The following is a 6,545-nucleotide window of genomic DNA, read 5'->3' as shown; positions in this document are numbered from 1 at the left end:
GAAGGCCAAGTGCCTAGAGCTCACCGCTCAATTACAAAATGGGAATTCTCACTGACTTACAAAATGGATTATGCAAATCCAATGTCTTGTACTGCTTCAAAATAGCATCTACTATGCCAGATCCAGTACTAGTTTTAGCTCTGCTTCATACATAAACCCTTAACCTATAATTCACATATTAGGTCTACCTTATTTCACCTATCCACTTCATTACAAAATGTTCTATAATGATCTCATACACATATGAGTCATTTTACAACTTGCCAAGTCAGCTTACAATGATTTTACAATTAATTACAAAATATATTATAAACAAAATTCTTGTCGGCCTGGGTGCCGGTATACTTCCTTTTACTACCGGTGTTCTGTGTGCCGGTGTAGAGTCTGTCAGTGCTGGTGCTGGTAAATTGTCTTGCCGGTATCATATGATTGCAAGGTTGCCATCAATGACAAAACCTTCAATCACCTACAATTTCTCATTGGAGTGTGCATTTGCCAACACTTTTAGCGCATCCACCAATTTTAGTAGCACATAGAACAATCCTTTTAATGCATAGACCAGATCAACGCATCCACACATAAGACTCAAAAAATAAAATAATCAAGTTATGACAAGTTTGTGAAAGCTCTAAGTATATGAAATGACTAAAAAATTAGTCCAATTAAGGCACAATATCCATGATAAACCAAGGAAACTTAAAAATATAATAATATTCAATACAAAACATAAAATGCTTCTCCCAAACTTAAAATGAGAACTCTGACAATGCTCAAAGAGCCATCACCGAGTGGTACATAACAGATCAAACCTAAAGTTGACAATATACCAAATACATGGGACAAATGACAATCAACCCCACATGCACAACAAATCATTTCTAGCATTCCTCAACCAACATTGAGATTGCAACAATCTCAGGAAATCCACAGAGCTACTCACAAAAATACACCAATCAATAAATAAAATATGAACATAACTCCTCCCAACTATATATTATAGATATTTAATATCTAGCAACTACAAAAATAATTTCCTCAAATCTCCTGACAAACAATCTTTTCTCAGTCACAATACAGACAAATCTTTTAATTCGAAATTCAAAGGAAAATAAATCTCCAACCTAGAAGAATAGAGTTATGGTATAGAAATTTGAAGAAGAGCAATCCAAAACCAAACCAAGCCCGAATCCAACTTCCAACAAATCCAAAATCCTCAGTAATGCAGAAAAAACTTTGGAATAGAAAATCAAGCCAAAACCATACAAATACGTTAGTCAATCAAAATAATAGATTAAAATATATTCCTTACCAACCACTATGCAAATACCAAGGTACGAATATTAAATATTATGTTACTTACCCCAAAATATCCAGCCAATAGCAAAATAGGGTAGGTTGGATAAATAAATAATCAAATAACCCGATAGGATAAAAGGGATTAAAATAATATAAACAACCAATTAATTAAATAACCAAGGCACAATAAAATATAATGGGCTAGATAAATAATTTAACTACAGTACCCAAATAAATATTAAAGCCACAACCATATAAATAAATAACAAATAGCAAATAATGAATAATCCTTAATATAAAATCACTAATAAATAATTTTTAATAACAATCTCTCATTATTATTAAATATTAATATCACCTATTAATTGAATTTATTATTATAAACTATATGAGCCAATTAATTAGCTTAATAATTAATTAACCAATAATCACAATCCTCAAAACAACAACATAGGGTAACTCAAAATACCACAAGATGACTCAACACAATATAGTAGACTAACACGGATATCAATTTAAACCTAGATTGTAGAATAGGATCTCATGTCACCTCCAATCAACTTGCCATTGGGATGAAGACATGCTTAGACCTATGAAGCCAGTTGGAGTCGATGTCTGGTACTTGCTAACCTATCACCACCAATACATGTACAAAAATATATAAAATACCATATATCATGAAATAAACAGACAAGTGAAAAGGAATCACAATGTCATATCGTGCTCAGGAATGAGTGGTATGACATTATCCCTATCAAAACCACAGTAGAAGACAATCACAATCAAACAAGCACTATCATAGCCATCATATCGATTGCAACTATGAAGTAAGGTTAGTACATAATAAGATACCATCAAATCACCATAATCAATTGTAAACCATACATATAAAATGAATACACATAGATCATCAAATAGTAATCCACCATCATAATAATATATGAATATCATTATCCACATGAAATCATAATTTCAAGTGTAGATACGATACATCTATCATCAATAATAAAGCATTCAAATCATAAGTGTGTCCATAAACATCTAATCAAAAGCATTGCAAAATAGTCTGAACTATATCAATATAGTCTATCGATGCACAAAAAGAAAGATGAATCGGGGAGGGGCACTACATATGAAAACCATACAACATGTCAACTCTATCTAAAACAAAGTTCTAATTCAAACTAAATTAGCTTAGATGAATCATAGTAACAAAGAAATTATTACAATAGAATAAAATTAGAAGTATCATCTAAGTTTGTGATTTACTAGAATTCTAGAGTAAAGAAAGCATTTTATTTTTAGATGATGAAAATGCTTTCTTTTTTATACTTCTATTATATCAAGAAAAACTTTAAATATTTGATTCTTGACCTCCTTCTGACAATATGTAAAGCCATCTCCAAATATATAGAAAAATTATATTCCTCTAGTACTATTGACACCAATCTTTTCCCAATCAAGCAAAACATTGTTTGGTTTTAAAAATTCCCTCGTCAATTCCTTCAATGATTCATTTTTGAGTTTGATGATGTGATTTAGTGCTTCTCCTTCTGAGCAACTAGGATGATTATGCATATAACAAGAAATAGCTGAGGTGGTTTTTCCATGGAGTTTCTCATCCTACATTAACATTAGAAATATGTTAATATTAAAATGTATCATAACATTTATATCTACATTTCATATTTATGAAAAAGGCGAAAAAAACTAATACCTCAAAATCTTGTATATCATCAATTAACCGCATACACACTTGCATGAGCTGGTAAAATCTAGATCTATCAAGGTATATCTTCTAAATTTCATCATCACATAAAATATGAGATGCTAATAAGGCAGTATGTAATAATATTGGTCCAAATCCTACAAATAATTCAGCATATCTCATATACTCATTATAAGTTGGAACATATCTTGTTATTTTCCATCCTGCTTGCTCAAAACAAGCTTCTCCATAGTCTACCCACTGAAACACAATCCAATATACATGTTAGATATATTTCATAATTTCATTCCATGATCTATATAACTAGTTCTATTTTTAAATATGATCAAAATAAATTTTTGCATGGATTAGAAGTATAAAAACTAATATTATTATTTTTGTCATTATTCTTGTCTAAAATCTGTGTACAAGGTTGGGCCTAAAAATAATAAAGAATTATTTATATTGGTAATAATATATTATGTTAAAAATAAACCTCAATAGTTTTTAATGATTTTCCAAAATATATATTACAACTTTCTAAATATAACTTAGTTTGTTGTTACTTCTTTGGGATACTATATGGTTAACACATTAGCAAGTCTAATATAACAATATCATTTAGTATTTCTATTTTGGTTCTCTATTGAACATCAATTAGTATCCATCAATCATCTAAATTAAGGAGTGTCTTAACTCTATAAGGAATCATCATAAGAATAAGAGTTAGGAAATATCCACTACTTATTACTCAACCCTTAATTTCTTTTTGTTAGTTTCATAAGATTCTATTTCTATAAAATATAATTGTTTGTAAAATCTTATAGAAAATATGTTTAATGGCTCTAAATTATGACTAAATTATTATCAAATATAATATTTTGATTGATATTTACTTTGTTATATAAAATGCACAATTTATTTAAAGGACATTAAAAGGGCATTGAAGAAGTATACATACTGCTTTTGTAACAAAAGGCATCATGTCACGCCCTTGCTTTTTAGTAGCATCACTTGTCAATTCAAGAATTGTTTTGAAAGAAAATTGAATACATGTCTTGAGGTTGCTTGAAATGTTTTTTATTATAGAAACATCCCAACCTTGAGCAATGGCCTCTGTACTACATTTGAGTTCCTCAAGCGTTCCATAGTCATGAAAAATGTTATCCATGATTGTAATAGCAATTACATTTTTTGCAAAAGCAACTCTGCTAGTAGAAAGCTCCACTTCATCCGCCGAACTAACTGTCCAAAAGTGATATTCAATTGTTCGCTCCCTTATTGCAACTAGCTTGGAGATGCCAGAATCTACCCACCAACTATCATGCAAATTAAGATTTATAGGAAAATATTAGTAATCAAAATAAATTACAAATAATATAAATTTTATTACGTGATAACTTGTCAAGATCCAATTGCATATTATGAAGTCAATCTTCATCAAATCAATGTTCATATAATATAAATAAATAAAATTGACTACTAATTTGTATAATTAAGTTTTTATTAATCAGTGGGGTTCTTCCCATAGTGTGTTGGTTAAGTGGTGGTGTTGTTGTTTGTTCATTTGAGTTATTACCTTGAGATTTTTTTCATCTCCAACTTGTACTGAAATTGTAGTATATTAAAATCCAATTTCGCGAGCTCTAAAATACTTTTTTCTTTCATTCTAAAGAAAACAATAAAATATTATAGTTAATTTATAAATAATTTTAAATATCGTAACACAATAATAATATTTTACTTCTACCTTTGATTATCCAACTCATAGATTTCTATAAAATTTCATGCCTCCCATCTAGTAAAGGTGCATGGCCATTCATTTATGAGGGCATATTCCACCTATAAAATAAAAAGCCAAAAAAAACAAAAAAAAAAAAAACAAGCTTAAAATTCATATCGTAGTTTGTCTTTCTATACTCTGTGTCTTGGTAACTATTTGAAATATATGATAAAATAACTTTAAATTGGAAAAAAAATTATTACCTCTTTCAGAAAACTTCTCTCATATGTATCTCCAAAATTTTCTAATAACTTTTTAAGATATTCAATGCTAAATGCTTTAGCCTCTTCCATAAGAACTTCTTCAGGATACGCCACACTTGAAACTCTTAAAAGATTGAGCATACTTCTCATGATATGCTCTTCCACAATATTATTCTCACCATTATCATTGTTTACTCCACAGAGAATGAACTGCCTGTTATTGTCCTTGAAATTCTTCAGTGTATCTTCTCAGCGTACATGACATAAAAATTAAAAATTAATTTATTTCCAAATATTGAAATAAAAGGTGTATTCAAAATGTATTGAGTTATTTGATACATGCAAATATATCATAAGGGTGAAAATTTTTTGTTAAAATATACTATTTGATAGCTTATCCAGTAGGGATTGAAAAGCATCTGGACTATTATTTATTTGGGTACCTGTAGAGAAATGATAACAATTGAGACGAAGAAGTTTGAGTCCTAAAGATGTGGCATTCAAATCCATTGTACAACTTTCACATCCTAATCCTATCCCCACACTTTCATTCCAACCTCTACACCCACAAATTAACCCATTCTCCTTGTTAATGTTTCCATAGTGCATTGCAGATGAAAAGTAAATAGTAGACTACAATATAAATGCTAATAGTAGTTGAAAAGAGAAATTTAATAGACTGATAAACGTAATCAAGAGCTGCTTTTATCTCGGCCTAAAAATATCGCTCTATTCCCAAGCATTGCAATGTGTCAACCATCTCAAGCTACTCGATATTATTTTTCAATTTCTTTTACTAATGTTTCCATAGTTATCAGAAACATATGTGTACCATTTTTTTAATAACTTTTGACACTTGTCCAAATTTGAAATAAATTATATATTATTTGTTCTATACTTCATTCTTTACAATTTCAAAAAATAATATTGCATTTTCAATTATTTTGGTGCAAGTTATGTGACTTGCATGAGTAGGTATTTGATTTTTAGGATGCATCCACTTTGCAAAGTCGACAAAAAAATACTTAACAAAAGTTACAAAAAAAATACACAAATTCTAGTACTCTCTTAATTATCTTTCTACCAAAGTGTTTTTCAAAATACTAAATGCAACTATAACTTTTTTAATCCACACACCAGACACTATGTTATGTTTTGCTGAAAAAAAACAAGAACACTTTTTTGTATATGAAGGATTTGACCTTATTAAGCTTGTCCATTTTAAAAAAACTTTAGTAATTTAGAAACTAGATTTAAAGTTCTACAATTTTTGTTCTTTTGGTATCTTCAAATTTTGAGTGTATGAGACTCAAATTGTTCCTCTAAGTTCAGTTTTAGTTGATTTTAGAAAAAAAGTAGCCAATTTTGATGTCCTTTTTTTTCACCATCTTGGTGTACATACCCATAAATATCTTATAAAGCTACTTAAAAGCATCATATAAAATATAAAATAATTATATCATTATATTCTACACTATCATAGAGAAATCTTGATGAAGTAGTGAACCATAACATATAAACATCGACACATTTTGATGGTTAATACTATTCAATC

The 6,545-nt window shown here is 29.2% G+C and overlaps 1 pseudogene; it reads right to left on the bottom strand.

Moving 5' to 3' along the window:
• Window positions 1-2,621: 2,621 nt before the first annotated feature.
• LOC131074317 (alpha-humulene synthase-like) lies at window positions 2,622-6,210 on the bottom strand (annotated as a pseudogene).
• Between the last annotated feature and the right edge of the window lie 335 nt (window positions 6,211-6,545).

This window comes from Cryptomeria japonica, chromosome 7 (genome assembly GCF_030272615.1).
Source record: "Cryptomeria japonica chromosome 7, Sugi_1.0, whole genome shotgun sequence".
Taxonomy (NCBI): Eukaryota; Viridiplantae; Streptophyta; class Pinopsida; order Cupressales; family Cupressaceae; genus Cryptomeria; species Cryptomeria japonica.
This window is presented reverse-complemented; position numbering and strand designations above follow the sequence as displayed.